The sequence below is a fragment of the Eulemur rufifrons genome, chromosome 11 (assembly GCF_041146395.1).
Source record: "Eulemur rufifrons isolate Redbay chromosome 11, OSU_ERuf_1, whole genome shotgun sequence".
NCBI classification, from domain to species: Eukaryota; Metazoa; Chordata; class Mammalia; order Primates; family Lemuridae; genus Eulemur; species Eulemur rufifrons.
The window spans coordinates 10,862,948-10,885,490 of record NC_090993.1 but is presented as its reverse complement, the minus strand read 5'-3'; positions in this window follow the sequence as shown (position 1 = coordinate 10,885,490).

The window sequence follows — 22,543 nt, the reverse complement described above, 5'->3', positions numbered from 1 at the left end:
ATGCACTTAGAGAACTAGGTGTCTTTAAGTAAGTAGCACTTTATAAAAAGAGGTCAAAGGAACAATCTTCAAGGAATTACTTACTTTAACCTAAAGAGATGTAGGCCCAGATACATGCATCCAGATAAGAAAAACACAACCAGGAGACGGGCAGATCAATCAGTGTTCCTATCAGTAATTCTCAAGAGTGAGCCCAGAAGCCCAGACCTCCTGCCTGTTGCAAATGCCTGGGGGCATTCTGCCAACTACAGGCTCTTTTGTGTAACTTGGGAGGAAACGATGGGAATATGGTATGGTATATTCCTATGCCTGCTGAAGAAGCAGTCATAGAAGTAAGAACCTTTTATGGCAGAGATGCAGTCTCTTCCCTGGGATAGTCTACAACTACTTAGTAACCACACTTCTGTAACAGCCAGGTTAGATTCCTGGAGAAGATTGTAAATCTACGTATAGAAGGTGTCTGGACAATGAGACATTGGTTGCAGTCTATATTTCCAACTGGGGTAAGACTATCCTATTGCAACACTGTTTGTCAGTATTAACAGGGTGAATGTCATGCTTTACAATGTCCCTCTTCCCCTAATTTAAAAGGGCCCTAGAGTCACACTAAGCACAGAACTCCCTTTTTACTAGGTAAGTGAGTAAGAAGGGTGTTCCAAATTCTAGCCCATGCTACCCAGATACTTATTAACTCTAATGGATTCAATTCATTATGTTCCACTGCTATACTAAGCAACAGAGACACAGAAAAGAATTTGAATAAAAACAGGCCTTGCTGACTTCCCCCCAGTTTATTATCATTAGATCATACCCCTTTTTGTCCAACCATGTTTCTCTGCAACTATCCACCTCCTTCATCATACTTAGCATAAAAACACACAGTTTGCCCTGAGTCTTTGGGTCTTCATTTCTGAAGGCTCCCATGTCGTGTAAAACTTACATTACATAAATGCATTATGGTTCTCTTGTTCATCTGTCTTCGTTATAGGGGTGTCAGCCATGACCCTTTGAAAGGGTGAGGAGAAGATACCAGTTCATCTCCCCTACCGCATTTACGTATCTGCAAGCCCAAGTGTGCTTCCAAAACAGCCATCAAATGCTGGTTCCCTGTCTCCCTCTCACTTTCCTTCCCTTTTTTTTTTTTTTCCTTTCATAGTAAAAAAAAATCTTTAAGAATTTTATTAACAGCTTTTTTTGTAAGGGTATATGTTTTTGAAATGGCAAGGTAATTTTTATACCACACTTATGTAATACAAGTACCAAACCCAGCTAAGAAGTTAAGGCTGGGGCAATTACACTTAATACCTTTTATTCTGCAACAAAGGCAACCGATGAGACTGCTTATTTAAATATTAAAAATATGGAATCTTCCATGTCATACATTCCTCAGATCACTAGAACACTCAGATAATAGTGCATCGTGGTACTTCTTAACTATTTCAAAAGTTTGGTAATGATTATTTTAGCATTTTCCTATAAGTTGTTATTTTATTTCCTCTGCATATTCTATTACTCAACAAAAAAATTTTTTTTTTTTTTTTTTTTACAATCCTAACACTGTATTAGCAACTTATAGTCAGAAACTACTGGCTAACGTTCATTTAGTTTACACATCCTTTTGGTTATTGGTGCCCAGGACACACCACCCCAAAATTTGACTGTAAGAGACCAAAACATGCAACCTCAAAGTATACCTTTTTGGCATATTATTTCAAGCTGGTTATTTTGAGAAACTGCAGACACAGGAGTAGCTCTGAAAATCTGCCCTTTTATAAAAAGAAATTTACATCTAAAAAAACTTTTCTTTAGTAAAGGTATCTGGATCAGGAAGAGAGCTGCTCCAAGACAACTTCCATCGCCTGGCAACGTAACCTTTATTCACCATACGTTTCCTCCCCTTACCCTTCCATGGTTTATCTTCACAACACTCCCCCCCAAGAAGCCCCCAGCTTCTATTCCTTTCTGTGGCTGGGCTGCTATACAATCCTCAATCACCTGGTCCTTCTTTGAATCTCCTATTTTTGTGGGACTCCAGTGCACACATCATAATTAAAACAGTTCTTCTCCTGTTCCTATCTTATGTCAATTTAATTTGTAGTCTAGCCAAAGAATCTAGAAGAGTATAGGAAGCCATTTTCCCTCCCCTACATGTTCATCAGATATTTAAGTTCAAACTATGTATCTTTGTTATATTTAAAGCAGCTTTTGGTCTGTGCATTCGTAATTATCTCTATTTAATCTTTTATAAGCTCTTTGAAGATAGAGACTAAAGTTATTCATGAGGGAAGGGCTTCCTGACAAAGAGAAGGCCAACAATTTATTATCGCTGGATAAATGATGCGAGGGCATGGTTATTCTATGTTAACATGCTATATAAAGTTCTGTGGACTCATAAATGACCCACACACATAGTAAGCTGGGCAACCTGTTCCCCTACAAAGGAAGTTGTAACCAGCCCTTCACTGAGCAAATTTCAATGATTCCTATATAATCCTCTCCCTTAACCAAGTTGACAGTTTGAGTTGTCTCCCAGTAATGGTGGATTTTCCATAAGACAAAAGAGCTGAGATTCCGAATGCCCCTGGACTGAGTTCCTGATGCCAACATTCACCATCCCCTGCAACCTTCCCCCAATGCACGTAGCCCCTTGTTAGTTACACCTCGACCCACCCCAAGGCTCATGGTCCCTCCCTTAAAAGCCCACGATCTCCCTTAATCTAAGAGACAGATTTGAGGCAGCTTCTTCCGACAAGACATCTGTCATATTAAAAATGCCTTTCTTCCTTGTCAATCCTTGTTGTCTCAATAATTTCATCTTTGTGCTACAAGCAACTGGACGTAGAATGAAACCCCCTTGGGTTTTGTAATGTCCCAGTTCAGAAAACCAATTCCAACACAGTAAGCACCCAGCGTTTTGTGATGCGGAGGATTAACGGAACATCCCAAACTGCTCCACTGCTCAGATGATGTCCCTGTTGGCACTGCCACACGAGACAGGAGAAGAAACCGAGAGGCAAGTGGAGCACGGTCCTCCCCCTTTTCCATCTTTAGAAACTCTGTCATCCTTCAGCTGTCGTCGGAGAAACAGAGCCCGTAATCCCAGCACTTTGGGGAGGGGTCGGTGTGGATCCCTTGAGCTCAGGAGTTCGAGATCAGCCTAGGAACAGCTAGACCCTATCTCTACAAAAATTTAAAAAATTAGCCAGACATGGTGGCACGTTCCTGTAGTCCCAGCTACTCCGGAGGCTGAGCCAGGAGGATCGTTTGAACCCAGGAGTTGGAGGTTACAGTGAGTTATGATGATGCCACTGCACTCTAGGCCTCTAGGCTGGCCTGTGGGGGGGAAGGGGGTTGGGGGTGAGAAGAGCAAGAGGAAGAAGAAGAAACAGCATACTTAGCGATGGCAAATGGCCTGCCTGAGTCCCCATTCCTCCTTCCATGTAGATATCCCTATCTGATCTTAAACTCCCTTTCCCAAAAAGAGAATATTCTCTAAAAGAATGTTCCAGGTGGTCCCTACCAGTTGCTTGGAGCTGGCACATTAGCTAAGAGCCAGCTCCTGGGAGGGAGCCTGAGAGCCCTGTGAATTCTTGGCAAGACACCCCGCCCCCTCCACCTACCTAAACTCACAGCCTCGCTGCCACTATCTGAGGCCATCAGAACTAATTTCATTAGGCCCTCTTTTTTTTTTTTTTTTTTTTTTTTTTTGAGACGAGTCTCGCTTTGTTGCCCAGGCTAGAGTGAGTGCCGTGACGTCAGCCTAGCTCACAGCAACCTCAAACTCCTGGGCTCAAGCGATCCTCCTGCCTCAGCCTCCCGAGTAGCTGGGACTACAGGCATGTGCCACCATGCCCAGCTAATTTTTTCTATATATATTTTTAGTTGGCCAGATAATTTCTTTCTATTTTTAGTAGAGACGGGGGTCTCACTCTTGCTCAGGCTGGTCTTGAACTCCTGATCTCTAGCGATCCACCCAACTTGTCCTCTCAGAGTGCTAGGATTACAGGCGTGAGCCACCACGCCCGGCCAGGCCCTCTATTTTTTTTTTTAATGGAAATTTTCAAATATACAGAGAGAATTGTACAATGTTACCCCCTTATACCCACCACCCAATCTTGCTTCCTTTATACCACCTTGTTCTATCCCAAGATTGTTTGGAACTAATCTAGTCCGTATCATTTAATCTGTCAACGCTGGCATGTATCCCTAAATGATAAGCACGAGACAAAAACTCCCCTCTATAAATACCATCACCATATCATCATCACTCTCTCCCAAAATCAACAGTAATTCTTTAGCTCCCCATTTATAGCATCTCCAAAAGGAGCCCAGAACTTCCAGGTCACATCCCACATCCTCCAGACTTTCATCCCCATGAGCCTCAAATGGTGCCCCATCGCTGAGACTTTCCGATCACACTCTTTACAGATGCATCTCCTTCCCCGCCAACACTCCCTATGCCCCTTCCCTGAGTTGCTAATGTTACCATCCAACCAGGTTCTTTGCCTGCTGTCCAAGAGGAGCCATACACTGGGGCCACAGGCGTCACAGCAGAGAAAGAGTTTAATTCTGCATAGCACTAAGCATGGGGAGATGGGAGGAATTTCTCAAATCCACCACCCTGAGAATTTGGGAGACGAGTTTTTAAGGATAGTTTGGCAGGCACAAGATGAAGCCATTGGGTTTGCTCATTGGTTAGGTTCAGAGCAAAATTAGAGGGTGCAGAAATCATCTTGTGTTAATTCAGTTTCTGGGGGCACAATTCTAGCTGAGTCAGTTTCTTGGTATAGGTCGCTGGTCTGGGTGAGTCAGCCAATCCACTAGAATACCACCATATGACACAACAAAGATGTTCGTCTGTCTTCTGCTACTAGAAATATGCCCCATGAAACCAAGAAGTTTTGGCTCCTCAGTGTTGTAACTCTAGCACCTATAGCAGAGCTGCCAGTAGAACTCTCTGGGATCATGGAGTATTCTGTGTCTGTGCCATCGAATATGGAGCTTGTGGCCACATGTGGCTACTGAGCATTTGAAATGTGGCTGGTTATCACCAGGTACTGCTTTTAAATTTTTCTTTTGTTTTAATTCATTTAAATTTAAATGCCTACATGTAGCTAGATACTGCCATATTGAACAGTGCAAGAACAAACAAACAAAAAATAATTCCTAGCACGCAACAGATGCTAAACAAATGTTTGTTACACAAATAAACAAAGACTTGCCTTCTTTGCTATAGTGGAAAGGAGGTGGGTTTTGGAACCAATAGACTTTTATTTCAAACGCAGTTAGTTGTTTTAGTAGCTTCTATGTTTCACTTCATTGTTTTGTATATTTCTACCCAATAAATTATTTTAACTATAGTCAGCCTGTTGCTCTGTCAAACACTAGAACTTATTCCTTCTACCTAACATGTTTTTGTAGACATTAACCAACCCCTCCGATCTCCCCCTCCACACTACCCTTTTCCAGACTCTGGTAAACACCATTGTATTCATTACCTCCATGAGATCAACTTTTTTTAGATCCTACATATGAGTTAGAACATGTGATATTTGTCTTTCTGTGCCTGGCTTCTTTCACTTAACATAATTCTCTCCAGTTCCATCCATGTTGCTGCAAATGACAGGATTTCATTATTTTTATGGCTGAATAGTGTTCCACTGTGTGTACACACTGCACCCATTCATCCATTGATGGACACTTAGGTTGACTCCATACCTTGGCTATTGTGAATAGCGCTGCAATGAACACGGGAGAGCAGGTATCTCTTTGATGTGCTGATTTCCTCTCTTTTGGATATATACCCAGTAGTGAGATTGCTAGATCATACGGTAATTCTATTTTTAGTTTTAGTAATTCAATGCCATTTTCCATAGTGGCTGTACTAACGTACATTGCCACCAACAGTATACAAGTGTTTCCCTTTCTCCGCATCCTCGCCAGCATGTTATTGGTAATAGTCATTTTAACTGGTGTGTATTTCCATTTAATGGGAGAAGAAATCAAACGTGAGAGTTCGAGTAGCTCATTCAAGGTCACACAGCTAAATGTGATAGTAGTAACATTTAAACCTTGATCTCTATGACTCCACATTCCTTTCACAACCCTCTGCTGCATCCTATACATTATCATATTGACTTAGTACTTCACTCCACACGTATTTACAGAAGGCTTATTCTGACCTCTAGTCTAGGACTACAGAAGTGGCCACATCCTTGCTATTTAGTGTAGGAGAAACATAATAAACAGGCAATTACAACTGACTGTCCCAGAGAATGTTAATTAGCTGGCTGTCGATAGGTAATCGTGCATCTTTCAGAAATCTTTTAACAGCTTTGGGAACACAGCATCAAGCAAAGTTAAACAGGTTTCTTTAAAATATCTCAGATTCTTTAGTTTACCAATATGCATTGTAAAATCTCCAGGAGGTAAGCATAATAGAAGTGTTTCCCAGACTTCGTTTGTTCGTTCGTTATGGTAAAATACATAGACCATAAAATTTAGCATTTATTTAAGTGTACAATTCAGTGGCATTAAGTACACACACAATGTAGTACAACCATCTCACCAACCCATTCCAGAACTTGATGACCAGAGATTTTGTGGAGAAATACCACCTATGTGGGGGCCCACAGAACGTATCTTGAGGAATATTTGACATGATGGTCGGGGCTATGGCAGGGGATGTATGAGAGGTCATGGGAACCCAGAGCCCAAGTCACGACTGAAGGACAAAGGCAGGTCTCTCCGACAGAGACACCTAAATGTCCAACCAGACACCTGTAGGTCAAGAGTTAGCCAGAGAAGACAGAGGGAAAGCAGGGTAAAAGCCCAACATCAAGAAAGATAGCACATGCTCAGAACTATGAAAAATACTTCCACACTATCAGAGAGGCTGCCACCATGTATAAGCAAATGGCTGGTTAAACGGTGGGGAGGTTGGACAATGAGATTACTTTATGTCTATGTCACCTTCCTCAATGCCATGGTGATGGTAAACTTTTATAACTCCTGGAGATCCAGAATTCAACTTCTCTTTCTGGGGTGAAGGAACAGCTAGAGTCCTAACCATTCCCATGCATCCCAATGAAATATGGAACTACAGAAGGGATCACTAAATAGTTGGCCACGCACATGCTGCCAAATCTTTCAGAAACAAATAGTAAGAACACTGAAATGAACGTCAACGCTAGTTAGTGAAATTGAATAAGCTTTCTTCTAATAGGTAACTGGAAACATTCACTTTCACTTTTGTATCAAATCATCTACTCTTTCCCCTACACACAATTCCAAAATAGAACTTAATTTCCCTTTCTCTAGTTTAATATGCCATTGTCTAACAACAGTGCTTGGTTCCATGCATTAATTTATTTCACGTCCCCTCTTGTATCAGGGAGATTAATTTGAGAAAACAGAGAGACAACTGTCACCAAAGTAAACTCCAAGGTCCCTAAGACTCCTTGAGGCTTGGAATACAACTGGCCCCCTGTTCCATTTGAGACTTAGTAAAAACAGTAGAAAAGTTGGAACAATGAGGAAGTATTCTCCCTTTTTTTCCTCAGTAATAAAACATTCATCTTTATCAACTGACAAGGACAATAGTTCTCTACAGAGGAACTTAACACAAATTTCAAAAAAAAAAAAAAAAAAAAAAACAAACGTATTTCATCCTTAGAGTTGACAAGAAGAAAGTATGAGGAAAAACATATACAACTATAATATGCTTTAAACAATATATGTTTGTATACACTGAAGTCTATAAAACTTCTCTCTAGAGATAGGAAGGATGTCCAAATCCATACAGGTCATTATTGAATTCTTTAGTTTAAAACCTACATCTTTTTTTTTTTTTTTTTTTTTTGAGATGGGGTCCTGGCTGTTACCCAGGCTGGTCTCGAACTCCTGACCTCAAGCAATCCTCCCTGAGTGGCTGAGCTTACAGGCACACCAACACACCCTGCTGAAAATCTACGTTATTTTTAGAAAGCTAGGTAAGCAATTTAGGAGTGCTTCACCAACCAATCAAACACTGGGAATAAGCCACCACTGCCTTTGCTTAGCCCACAGTCCTCCAAGCCTTGCCAGGGATAACTCTGTCATGGGCTCACTGCAGGTTTCAGCAGATTTCAGGCTGCCTGCACTGAAGCACTGGGCTCACAGCTCCTCAGAACAGCAATGATTCACCCACTTATCACAAGACAAAGTCCCTTATTGCTGTCACCATAAAGTAACAATGGAGCACGAAACCAGCCCCACCAGGAGTGTTAAGAAACGTAAATCTAAACGAGAAGCCCAGAATCCTATTTGCATAGAAAACTGCCTAAGTCGTAATTCACGTCTGTAACTCCTGTGTTGCTTCCCTTCAGGGGCATCATCAGGGGTTGACAACGTTATCTTGTGACTGCAGCGCAGCCCAGAGCCCCTCTTCCAAGTTGCAGCTTTTATTCCCACTCATCTTCCTCTTAAATTGCATTTACCAATTCATGACAAAGCTGCTTCCCAAGGTCGTCCACCCTTTAAATCTACTATCCTTTAGAATAAAAAGGTTGATCAGTACCAACCCAGGAAATTTTAAAAGACATATTATTTCAATCTGTTTTTTCAGGAAAAAAACAAAAACAAAAAAAAACAGTTTGCCCAGTGGTAAAACAGTATTTCTACAACAGAAAACTACTTCTGTATTTCCAATACAAACATAGCCTCGGGGTGACTTGAATGAAAAATATGTGTAACAACTCAGAGAAGCATCATCTAAATTTATGATGTTCATTTCCTACCCGTGGCCAAAAAAAAAGAGGTGGTTTTGCAGGTTGTGTGCAATCTTATTGAGAAAATCAAAAGTATTTATTGAGTTATGGTTTATAACCTTCAAGAACTAGCAAAAAAAAAAAATGCTGTGCACACACATCCCTCATGCTATATATAACTGTTCCGTGTCAGCTCAACTCAACATTACATTCATAATTGCAAACGTATCGCATCAGTGCACCAGAATTATTTCATAATTTCATAGAAGTATTATCCCCAATTTGAACTGTCAGGATAATGACAGGTAATAAAGGCCCATCATTACTTAAAAAAAATAACACAGAACAATTTAAGTTTCAATTAAAGATTTCCTAGGGAAGAAACTGTTTCCTTTCTATTCCCCTGCCAACTTGCTCCTTTGCTCTTATATGTCCTGTATCCATTAATGAAGCCGTAATTTACTCAACTGCCAACACTAGGAACCTTGTACTATTTGTAATTCATTCCTTCCCCTTCCCCAAGATCTCCCCAATTCAACTCTTCACCACTCTTCCTCCTGTCCATTCTTGCTCCAGATTGTCCCTTCTATCTATCTACTTTTTGTTCAGACCTTCATCAAAGCTCACCCATGCAAGAGCACCCTAATTGCTCTCCTTATTTATATACACCCTGACTCATCTTTTTAAAACGCAAATCTGATCCAGCAACCAGCACGTTGACTGCTATAAAAGCCCTCAGTCAACATCTGTTGGATGAATGACCGTGTCAGGTTCTATTGCTTACCAACCTTTGACTCTACTCTTAGCCCACACCATTTCCTAAAGGGCATTCACCGATTATAAAGGCACCGTCTGTTTCGTCAGCAGTCATGGTCATAACTGCATCATTACACACAACAACAATAATGGTCAGACATGAGCTAAATACCATACACTGTTTAAAGTCCTAATCATCTCCCCTAGCTGATGAGAAAACTGAAGTTTTTAATGCAGAAACTCAGATAGGTTTCAAGTAGCAAAATTTGAACCTAGGTCTTTATGACTGAACTCTATAATCACATCATTATCTGAATTAAAGCCAGGCGTGGTGGCTCACACCTGTAACCTTAATACTTCTGAAGGCCAAGGGTTGAGGCCCGAAGTTTGAGACCAGCCTAGGACGACTCCATCTCTACAAAAAAAAAAAAATTTTTTTTAAGCTAGCCAGGTGTGGTGGTGCATGCCTGTAGGCCCAGCCACTCAGGAGGCTGAGGCAAGAGGATCAATCAAGCCCAAGATTTTGAGGCTGCAGTGAGCTGGGATCATGCCACTGCATTTCAGGCTGAGCAACAGAGCAAGACCCTGTCTAAACCAAAAAAAAAAACACCCAGTTACAGCAAGCAAAAAAAAAAAAAAAATCATTTAACTTGAGTCATTACTAAATAACATAACTTACCATTCCATGAGCATTCTGAGGCGTGCCTTATGCATTTACTAAAAGTCATTTTCTCCAGAGTCAAACACAAAACGCTGGGGTAGGTGCTCTGTTAGGATAATTATTTCACTCCGACACATCCATTACGGGTGCAGGCGCATATCCAGTTTTTGTTTTAAGAAAGTAATAATGCCCTTCAGGAAAAGCAAGTTTGGTCTCTGCACAGTTCCGGCAAATTCAGAACTGCATCGGAATACTAATTTCTCAATGCTAAGCTTAAATTAAAACTCAGGCACGGTACAATCCTAATGCAAAATTAAATAGCCTCTGAAACTATTTCCCTAACAGCACCATTATTATTCCTAGATCTAAAATTAATCATCAATTTTTAAATCTAGGTAAAAATTAATCATCCCAACCTACTTTGTCCTGTGATTCCTATTTATTTGTTAAATCTCACTTTCAGCATCATGACCCCGAGATGTAAAAGAGGAAAGGTTAGCAAAGTAAAACTAAAAACTCTGAGTTCATTACTTGACCCTCACATCAGCAAATTAGCATTCTCTTCTTCCAGCAGCACATGGAATTAAGTAGACCCCTGACAATCATAGGCAAAATTAAAGCCTTTAAAGCCAAAATCTGTGGGATTTTTCGATTAATTCCTCCAGACATGAACTCCAGGAGGATTTCCAGAATCCTCCAGCTAAAACACTCAAGAGCATCATCTTTGCATTTTCAAATTCCCCCAAATCTATCACTGAAAACCTGGAAAATACACCATGGGTTCAATATTTCCATTAGCCTTATTTTCTACCTGTAATTTTTCTTTCATAGGATAAAGAACATGGTTATGCAGACTATGCTATCTGTTAAAAAACAACAACAAAAAAAAAAAAAAAAAACACCCAAACATCCTTTCCAACCGCTAAAAGAAAAGTACCTGGATTTCCACATGCCAGGTCTTGTGTCAAGCAAGCACTGGAGAAACAAAACTGTTCTCAAAAGGCTTGGGCCCAGTCCTCTCCAGAAACTTGTTTTCCAAGAACCTTCCATCCTGTGACTCATCCCAGCAACAGTATTGATAGCTCCAGGGCCAGGCTATAGTCCAACATGAAAGCAAACGCTACCTTTCTTTGCATGCTTTTTAATTTCTACATCTCAAGAGGCAGCTGTTACAGAGGTAGAGCCTTATAGCAGGAGAGGAATAGAGCAATGCTGAAGAGCATGAGCTCTGAGGTCAGACAGGTGGTGGTGTTCACGGTCTAACTCTGATACTTATACTTGCACGTCCTTGGGAAAGTCATGTAATGTTTCTAAACCTTAGGAAAGGAGAGGAATACAGGAAAGCAATGAAAGAACTTACCTCATAATACTGTTCTAAGTGAGAATTCGCAGAGAATACTTGGCACTGTGCCTGGCATATTTAACTTCTCAGTAAAAGCTGCTTGTTGACATGGTAGAAGTGCAACAGCAGCGGCAGTTACTGTACTCAGTTGAGCCTTCAAAATCTTTACATAACAGAAAACCCCACCGATGAACTTTCTTGGGTAGAACAGGGGCCAGTGTGTGTAAATCATCATGGCGATGTCTCATGTGTTTGAAAATATTGGTGTCTATCTTCCTCACCTAAACATTCCCAGAGGGCACTTGGGTTGTTTTCCACATCTTTGCAATTGTGAATTGTGCTGCTATAAACATTCGGGTGCAGATGTCTTTATGATAGAATGTCTTTTGTTCTTTTGGGTAGATGCCCAATAATGGGATTGCTGGATCAAACGGTAGGTCTACTTGTATCTGTTTAAGGTACTCACCATCCAATTGGTTGCACTGATCATCACCTAAGAGCACATTTAGGAATCACATTGATCGGGTGTTGGGCAGATATGGGTGGGGGAGGGGATGGGTGTATACATACATAATGAATGCAATGTGCACTGTCTAGGGGATAGGTATGTTTGAAGCTCTGACTCTGGAGGGGGTGGGGGGGGGGGGGGGCAAGGGCAATATACGTAACCTAAACTTTTGTATCCCCACAATATGCTGAAATAATAAAAAAATATATATATATATAAAAATTCCCAGAGGGGACGCATTTCAAGATGTCATTGAAGTAGCCTGGGCTTCATTTCACATATAAACAAGGTAACATGGTAGCCAAGAGCCAGTTATCATTCCAATGAATGATTGGAGATATCACTCCAATGAAATTAATGGAGAAGTCAAAATAAAAGTTAAACTAATAGAATATGCTGTGGTAGTCTGTAACAGGTGAAGGGGGTAGAACTCCCTCACACTTCACAGGACAACAACAACAACAAAAAAAAAACCCTCATTCCACTCTTCATGGGATGCAACAATAATTATTCTGCTACTGTCTTGTATTTTCCCCTCGGAGTTTGGAATGCTACCTACTGCTAACCTTATTAAATGAATCCATTATTTTATTTTGTTTTGGGCACCTGGCTTGCAAGTATGCTTTGGGGGCCTATTAAATCTCACAAAAACATTCTTGTAAACTAGCCATAGTCATATAGTATCAATTATTGCCTACGTTTTTCAAGCATTATCTCCCCATACATTTGACTCTGAACACTCCAGCAATGCTTTGAACAACTCCTCCTACTTCATTTGCTCATTCCAAAGGGAAAATCAATCTAGAGGAAGCTAGAGCTCAGGAACAGAAGTGAACACAAAAATGTATGAACCTGAAGAATTCACAAAATTTTGGGTAAAGGGACTGGATTTTCCAAAATCTGAAAAATGGGGGTCAAAGGCAATCTTACCCAGATGTTAAGGAATAGAGCAATCCCAATGACCATAAAATAACAAAGGTACTACCATTTAACGCCTACTGTGTACCAGACACATTGCATTATATTCATCATCTCTCATCTTTGTAACAACCCTACAAAGTCTACTTATCTTATACAAATTATCACCATTTTTATAAGAGAAGAATGAAGGCTCCGACTGACTCATCCAACACCCACACAACCAAAACCAGGATTCAAACACCAGCCCAGCTGGCTTCAAACCCCAAATTCTTTCCATTATTCCATACCCGCCTCTTCCAATAAACTTCTGTTTACAATAATTGTACCCACACACAGAGATTTCAACAAAAACCATCTTTAAGAAAAGGGAAGTTAGAAAGAAGCTGTTTTTTTATTAAATATCTTCTTTACCCTACCATCTGACTTTTATTAGATCTGAACACCTCAGACAAAGCCCATCTGCAAGCCCATGTCATCTCCACTACAATATATGTGACGCTACTTGTGGTGGAGCCCGTTTTGGGACATAACTATACTCTATGAAATTTTCAGATGGTCCAATCATGTGACTTCCTAACTATAATTAACTCTGGCCTAAATAAAACTAGATGGGGCACTGTGAGAAGGCCAAGGCCAAGTCTTAATAAAGCACCACTGAATTGGCCAACATCCCATTATTGGTTGTTCACCCAACGTAAGAAGCTTTTGCAGTACCTAACCACATGTTTGGTCTCTGTTATGTCCAGTTTAAACTCTGCGATTCTCAGACAGCCCCAGTCCTGCAAGATTCCAGAAGATTCAGTTCAGCAAACATTCAAGGCACAAGGACTATGTTCGAGGTGTACCATGAGGAGAGCGTGCACGTGTTAAGAAATGGTTCCTCTTATCAAGGAGCTTATTTCACATGATGTATTCACCATGAGGGTGGCAGCCACCTTAGTAAAAAGCTGCTCATAATGAATTTTAAAATGTGATCCCCAATGAAATCTCCAGATTGCCCCCGAATTCAAATTGCAGGTATAAAATGGTCATCGCCTGAACAGGAGGAAGATGGATTTATGAAGGACTCAAGTGTAGACAAAAAGATGGAAAAAAGAATACCATAAACAAGAGATAATTTATGTGTATCTCCACCCCTGCCATCATATCCTCATAATATTTTATTTCATTGGATACTATTAGCGTTACCAGAACGACTGCAGGCCTCTTTCCTCTTACAGTAACAGAAAGAGGGAAATTTATCAAAATTAGCAAGACTAACAAGGTTCTCACTTGTTAAATTATTAAGATTTTTTTATCTTTCAATCTAAGAGAACGATTTCTCAAATCCCTCTTATGTCAATATGTAATTCAGCATGGTATCCTTGATCTTTTCTGACACTTAGTATTTTTATATAAAAAGAGTTTCATGAGATTCCAAATTTGTATTTGCAACAGATATTGAAACCATCTGGTTGACTCCACAGAGTTCTTACAAAGAGTTTTCTTTAGGCCTTAATCATCCTCACCCCAGGAAAAAAGGGCATATACAGTTTCTCAAAATTTAAAGTTGGCATAAATCAAGGGTAAACTTAAATTTTAAAAACTATTATATTTGATGCTAAACTAATTATAAATGAGCAATTATTCTAGGTTTTAAGTAAAAAGAAATTCCAAAAGAAGATGTGTCTCCAAACTATCATCTGTTTTTAAAGATTTGTTTTTATATAATATATATTTTTTTATTTCAGAATATTACAGGGATAAAAATGTTTAGGTTACATATATTGCCTTTGCCCCACCTGAGTCAGAGCTTCAAGCGTGTCCATCCCCAAGACAGTGCGCACCACACACATTAGGTGTGAATATACCCCTCCCCTCCCCTCCTCCTCCCACCTGCCTGACACCTGATGATGTCACTTCCATATGTGCACATAAGTGTTGATCAATTAATACCAATTTGATGGTGAATACATGTGGTGCTTGTTTTTCCATTCTTGTGACACTTCACTTAGTAGAATGGGCTCCAGCTCCATCCAGGACAATACAAGAGGTGCTAGATCACCACTCTTTTTGGTGGTCGAGTAGTTATCCATGGTATACATATACCACATTTTATTAATCAACTCATTCATTGATGGGCACTTGGGTTGTTCCTACATCTTTGCAATTGTGAATTGTGCTGCTATAAACATTCGAGTGCAGATCTCTTTATTACAGAAAGATGCCCAGTAATGGGATTGCTGGATCAAATGGTAGCTCTATTTGTAGCTCTTTGAGGCATCACCATATTGCTTTCCACAGAGGTTGTACTAGTTTGCAGTCCCATCAGCAGTGTGTAACTGTTCTTATCTCTCCATATCCATGCCAACATTTGTTGTTTTGGGACTTTTTGATCAAAGCCATTCTCACTGGAGTTAAATGGTATCTCATTGTGGTTTTGATGTGCATTTCCCTGATCACTAGAGATGTTGAGCATTTTTTCATATGTTTTTGGCCATTAGTCTGTCTTCTTTTGAAAAGTTTCTGTTCATTTCCTTTACCCACATTTTAATGGGGTTGTTTGATTTTTTCTTGTAGATTTTCCTGAGCTCTATATAGATTCTAGTTGTCTGCCTTTATCAGATGTGTAGCATGCGAATATTATCTCCCATTCTGTAGGTTGTCTATCTCATAATAGTTTCCTTGGCTGTGCAAAAGCATTTTAATTTGATCAGGTCCTATTTAATTATTTTTGTTGTTGCTGTGATTGCCTTTGGGGTATTCTTCATAAATTCTTTCCCGAAGCCAATGTCTATAAGAGTTTTTCCAACATCTTCAAGCTATACTACAAGGCTACAGTTACCAAAACAGCATGGTACTGGCACAAGAACAGAGGTATAGATCAATGGAACAGAAGTGAGAACCCAGATATAAAACTATCCTCATGTACCCATCTGACCTTTGAGAAAGCAGACAAAAACATCCACTGGGGAAAAAGAATCCCTATTCAATAAACGGTGCCATGAAAATTGGATAGCCACATGTAGAAGACTGAAACAGGATCCGCACCTCTCACAAAAATCAACTCGAGATGGATAATAGATTTAAATCTAAGGCATGAAACTATAACAATTCTAGAAGAAAATGTTTTTAAAGATTGAATGGGAAGGTAAATCTGTAGTTTAACTTTCAAAAACTAAACTACTAGAATAGATGACGGTAATACTTAAAATAAATTCTGGAAACAGATTAACACTTTCTCCAAGTGAAAGAAAACTGGCAAAATGACAATTCAAAAAAGCCTAACTTTCAGTGGAGCTAAGAAGAAATTTTTACTAGTGGAAAAAAACTGGTAAAAAATGAGTTTTAAAGGAGTTTAAATTGCCACAATTGAACTAATCAAGGAAAACAGCTGGAGGTACAGCAAAATGCTATCAGAAGGAAAGGATCCTACAAACAGTGGGAACGGCTGACTCTGGGAATGCTGATGGCTACGTTATCGACATATTTGAAGTGGAGTCCCAGGAGAGCCACGCCAGTGATTCTTGGGACTGCATTCCCACACATTCCTCTCCAAGTGAACCGGACAACTTTCCCCAAGACATAAACCACATGCTAAATTCAGCAGTGCCTGTTTCCAACACCGGTGTGTTTGTTAGATAGCTTACTTCTAGCCTGTAGAGACCACCCACTAAATTAAAATGTGGGATTAAAACTACTGAAATCAATGAAGTAAGGTTTTAAAGTAAACTTAAACATCTCTCTAAATTTCCAAACTCTGCCATCTGATAAACTCTTCCCACCCCTTTTAAAGACATGGCCTTTTAAGACAAATTCAACGATTACTTGTGTTTTCGTCATGCCAAAGACACCACCACATCTCAAATTTGTTACACAAATGGTGCTAATTTTAAATCAGTGGCAGCTGGAAGAGGAAACACTTTCAATTTTATTTATTTATTTATCCTGAGACAAAGTCTCACTCTGTTGCCCTGGCTAGAGCACCGTGGCAACAGCCTAGCTCACAGCAACCTCAAACTCCTGGGCTTCAGTGATCCTCCTGCCTCAGCCTCCCAGGTAGCTGGGACTACAGGCATGCGCCACCATGCCTGGCTAATTTTTTCTATATATTTTTAGTTGTCCGGTTAATTTCTTTCTATTTTTTAGTAGAGATGGGGTCTCTCTCTTGCTCAGGCTCGTCTTGAACTCCTGACCTCGAGCGATCCTCCCACCTTGGCCTCCCAGAGTGTTAGGATTACAGGACGTGAGCCACTGCACCCGGCCTTCAACTTTAACTAATAATAGATCTTGAGAGTCAGAAACCCCCACATTTAAAAGTATAGCCAAGGCATATACTTTCTCCCTTAAAATTTCTATTTTCAAGCTAACAATCATCAATTTCCTAGTAACCCTCATATTTTTCTTCACTGCTATCAGCAGAATGGACAGTCAGTGTTCTCTGCATGGTCTGTCTAGAAAAACTGGCCATTAGGAATGGGTCATTCACGTTCCTGTGTACAGTAGATCTAGACTCAGCATGTGCCAAGACTGAGACAAAGCTCACTATAACAGAGCTTACACTGGTGCAGAGGTTAGAAGACAGACAGTGAACAAGGAAACAAACCAATGAACAAGACATTTTCAGAAGCATACGTGCTATCAGGAAAATAAAACAGAGAGCCCAGCAACTCCATTCCTAGAAGTGCACACTGGAGACAGTCTTGCATATGGTGCCAGGAGACACAAGAGGAATGTTCCCAGAAGCACGATTCCTCATACTACAAAACAGGAAATAACCCAGTTGACTGTGGACAGGACAATGGATAAATGCTTATATAGTCACAAAAAGGAATATTAGATAGTAACAAAAATCAATGTGCCCAGTTGCATACAACACCACGGGAGTCTCAGAAGCAATGCTCATTGAAAAAGGCTAGTTCCAAAAGACTATCTTCGGTGTACCTTTCTTTCTAAAGTTCAAACCTAGGCAAAGCTAAACTCTAGGTTTAATTTAGAACTACTGGTTAGGGAAGTATGCATACGTGGTACAAGCAAAGAAATATTAAACACAAAATTCACGTTAGGGGATCTCTGGGGGTGGAATAGGGCATCCAAAGTCTGGTTCCCACCCTGGGTGCATGATTCACTAGTATTTATTACTAGACTTTGTAACTTGGGTATGTGATACCTACATTACTGTGTATGTATCAAATATTACATTCAAAAAGCTCTGAAGAAAATACCATGAGGGGTATGCTAGAGTCTCTAGGGAAGCCAGGCCTGAAGCCTGGTATAAGGACAAATGAAAGTTAAAAAGAAGAGATTTAATTCTCACAGATAAAAGAAATGGGGGAAGAGATGTCTCCCTCCTCCCTTTTCTTAGAGCATGTACCATAGGACAGTTGTAAGTTCTTTCTTGTCTCCTTGAAATATATGTAAATTCCTGTAAAAGCTAAATAAGCCTTCTGTCAGCTCCATGACCCAGAAATGTCTTTCTCAAGGATCCGAGAACCGTCTCTTTGGAATATAAACATCCAAGGGAGACGGAGTCCCTGCCTCCCAGTCTCTGCTGGAAGACGGAAGCCTAACTGCAGTGGGCACCTGGCTCCAAGGTGCAAAACTGCCTCCTCGGCCGGGCGCGGTGGCTCATGCCTGTAATCCCAGCACTCTGGGAGGCCGAGGCGGCGGATTGCCCGAGGTCAGGAGTTCGAGACCAGCCTGAGCAAGAGCGAGGCCCCATCTCTACTAAAAATAGAAAAAGATTTGGACAGCTAAAAATACATATAGAAAAAAAATAGCCAGGCATGGTGGCACATACCTGTAGCCCCAGCTACTCGGGAGGCTGAGGCAGGAGGATCACTTGAGCCCAGAAGTTAGAGGTTGCTGTGAGCTAGACTGACACCACTGCACTCTAGCCCGGGCAACAGAGCAAGACTCTGTCTCAAAAAAAAAAAAAAAAAAAAAGCTGCCTCCTGTCATGAAGACAGGAATTAATTAACACTGATGGTCACCCCAAATACCAGGCAAATCTAGGATGAACTGGTGTAATAAGTATTGCTGTTGAGTCCTCTTACTTGAGGACTAGTTGTCTATCCTGTGAATGTGGATATCACAGGTTGTGTCTACCTGGCTACATAAAAGGGTGAGGTTTCTTTCCACCCTGGCAGTCACAGTGGATTGCCTACGGTGTGCGTCACATGCTGGTTTAATGCTTATTCAATAATACAACTTTTCTTTCTCTGCTACCTTTGTGGAGCAGTCTGCTGGGTTGGGAAGAGATTTGAGTTTTAGTTATTTTTCCCCAACAGTGGTTGGAGAGGGGGGACTTAAATTGGGTGACGTGTCTTCAGGTGGATTCCCAAGGAGCAGACCCTAAGAAGAGGATCAGTAAGGAAGTGCTCCCAGAAAGCTGGTTAGAGCAAGGATGAAGCAGCAAGAGAGAGACGGGGAGGAAGCCAAGCAAGGGGGAGCCACGGCAGGCTGAAGTCCCTGATCCCGCAATGGAACCCCAGAGTGTAGGTTCTGTCTCAGAGAGGAGCTGGGCTCTCGCACTTCCATCCTGGCCAGTTATGGGAGGCTGGAGGGGGCAGCCAGGGACACAAACTCACAGGCACTGGCTGCTGTTGCAAAGCATCCACAACATCTAGAAGAAACTTCTCCAAAGATGAGCTGCAGAATCTGCACTGGGAAGCCAAAGCTCGCCAACGTTGAGGAGGGGGTGAGATTTCCAGAAAGGTGGTGAGCCAGCCAGATGGCATGAGATCCGAGATACAGGCAGAACCGTGATGCTAGGAGCACTTTAGCTTACAAAATGCAGCTTGGGTTTTAGCCTCAATGCAATGGGAATTTGCTGAAGAACTTTAAAGGAATGACTCAATTCATGTTTTACATAATGATTGACATTGATTTACATTTCTGCACCATCAAATCAGAACAGCAAAACAACAGGGACAGGGGGATACGTTTGTGCCTCAGCAAATTTACACATTTCTTGTCATGGACCTTAAGGGTTACTCACCAGGACAAACAATGAATGCTAAGTTTAAGAACAACAAGGAACTACCAAAGCTTCCCTTTTCAAGGAAGAAAGAGTATGGATGATAATCTAAACCTATTAAGAGCTAACCAATTTTTCAGGCAGGGAGCTGCTGCATGTCTTTCCCAGCCTGAAGCCAATGCTACCGAGAGGTCCCAGAAATCACCCGCAACACTGGTTTCCATCTGTAGCAGGGGTAAGTGAGAAGTGATGACAGCCCTGGATTCCTTCCCCATCCCTAGCTGCCTGCGAGACAAGAAAAGGCTAAGATGAAATAAACTGGCAATGGGCAGTGATGTGCTGCACGCCGGGAATTAGAGCCCCTCTGTGCATGTGACCTGCAGGTCACGGGGCAGCTGAGAGCAAAGCCTACAGTGCGGGGAATCTCTTTACCCCAAGACAGCAGTGTGCTCTTCCCAGCTGCCCCGCCAAGGAAAAGCCCCCCACACAGGAGCAGGGCAGCAGAAATCCCGGCAGCGCCATGGCAGTCAGGTTGTTGATCTCCCCGAATCCCTCTGTGTGATATCCCAGATTACTGAGCATTCTTCTTAATCCTACCAGATCGCTTACCCTCCCTGGGGCCCAGGCCCAGATATGTTCTTCAAATTTACCTAAATGGAGAATGAGGTCATTTTTTTTTTTTAATTCATAGCCCCAGCTTCTAGCCTTGTCTGACTTTCCTTTAGAGCTACCAGGGCATTTTAGGACAACAAATATTACAAAAAAAAAAAAAACCCCAGCACCATTTCCCTTTCCGTCCATGAATAAGAAACTCCAGCACTTTAAGCTTTATACAAACACCTGGCAAACTGTCCTTCTGCACAAGAGCATGAGAAATAGGAGAAAGAGGGGCTAGGGGCCCTGCCAGGTATGCTCAGGTGTGCACACCTCCCCTTGGGCTGCTGGAGACACCCTATATGCCCAAGAGACTGAGGACAGCCACCCAGAGGTGCAGCAGGACCCAACAAGGCAGCAGAGAAATGCAGGGCCCCTAGCTGGTCAGAGGTGTCCCCAGAAAGTAACCTCTTAGGTAAGAACATATTTGATTATCCGGCTATAAAAAGGGATCTGTTTTTGGCAAATCCCACAAGTGCTCTGGGGAGGCTGAGATCCTGATACACTGGGATTAACTGACAGTTACAAGACTGCCCCCAAGATATGAAAGCTACATTCAAGTCACTGGAGGCTGAAAACTGTCCCATAGGCATGAGACAGGAGGGAATTTGGGAGATGCCCTGTTGAAAGATCTTGGAGAACTGGATTAAAATAAGTTGGCTGAAAAGGCATTGGATAAAATTCAACCCCCATTCATGATAAAAATTATTATCAAACAAGGAATAAGAGGATTTCTCTTACCTGATGGAGAGATTCCACCAAAAACCTATAGCAAACACTTTCATTAACGGCAAAATATTAGAAATCCCCCTTGAGGTCAAGAAGGAGACAAGAACACCTACCATTGTTTCTGTAAGCCATGGTACTAGAAATTCTACAAGCTAGTTAGACAAGAAAGAGAAATGAAATGTGCGCACGCTCTATTACACAGCAATTCCATTCCTCAGTACATCAGGAAGATGTTCTCACACTGCGCAAGGAGACATGTACAAGATTGTGCATTGCAGAATTATTTTGGAAGAGAAAATTTTTCAAAGGAAATAATTTAAATGTCCATTAACAGAAGAATGTGTAAGTAAATTGCAATACATATCCATAAGGCAATATAACACAACAGATACACTCCGTAACCTGCAACTGCTAACTAATAAAGACCACACTGAGCTCAGCCTAGCTCTGCAAATCTAGAGGATTTTAAGAGGCTGGGGAAGGCGAAGCCAAGTCTTTGTATTATAGCCGGACTTTATGCAGATACTCCAGAGAAATGCTGATCCAAAATGAGCCAAACACACCTGTAGGAGTTCAGAGTAACCTTATAACAATCAATCCACTTCTATAGGAACAAATATAGTCTGGATCCAAAAACTTCACAGCTTTCCAGAGCCTTTCTATTTAAGTGTAAAAAAAAAAAAAACTTATCCTAATTCCAAATTCCTAAAATTATCCCAAAGATTTCACCAAGAAATTCCATCAACTAGCAGTGCCTGATTTCAAGCTGTATACACACATTCAGAAATAAATTTGAACAAAACCATCTCTAACAGGTCTCCTCATCTCCTGTCCTATAAGGAGAACATAAATGAACCTGTGGATAAATGGATTTTGTGCTGGGGTGTTTCAGACACACTCAACTAGGGTATCAGCTTTGTATGTTTTTCCAGAGAAAATTTAAGCTCACAGAGCAGTGAACTAATTACAACCTAATTTGTGATGTTCGACTTAATAATAAATTTGCATATCCTTCTTTGAAAAGTTTTCACTATGCAATACCACTAAAGATAATTTTAAATTCTACTGTATAAATAATCACACACAATGATCATCCCATGGTGGCACATATCAGAAATCAATCCATCAAGTCCTCTGGATAAAAGTTAATAAATGGACATTCAATGGTAGCTTTAAACTAAATAAAATAAAATACAGAAGCTGAAAAAGGTATTAGATAGAACCTAACTTTGTGGTTTACACACCCTGTTCTGCGACGGTGCTGCTG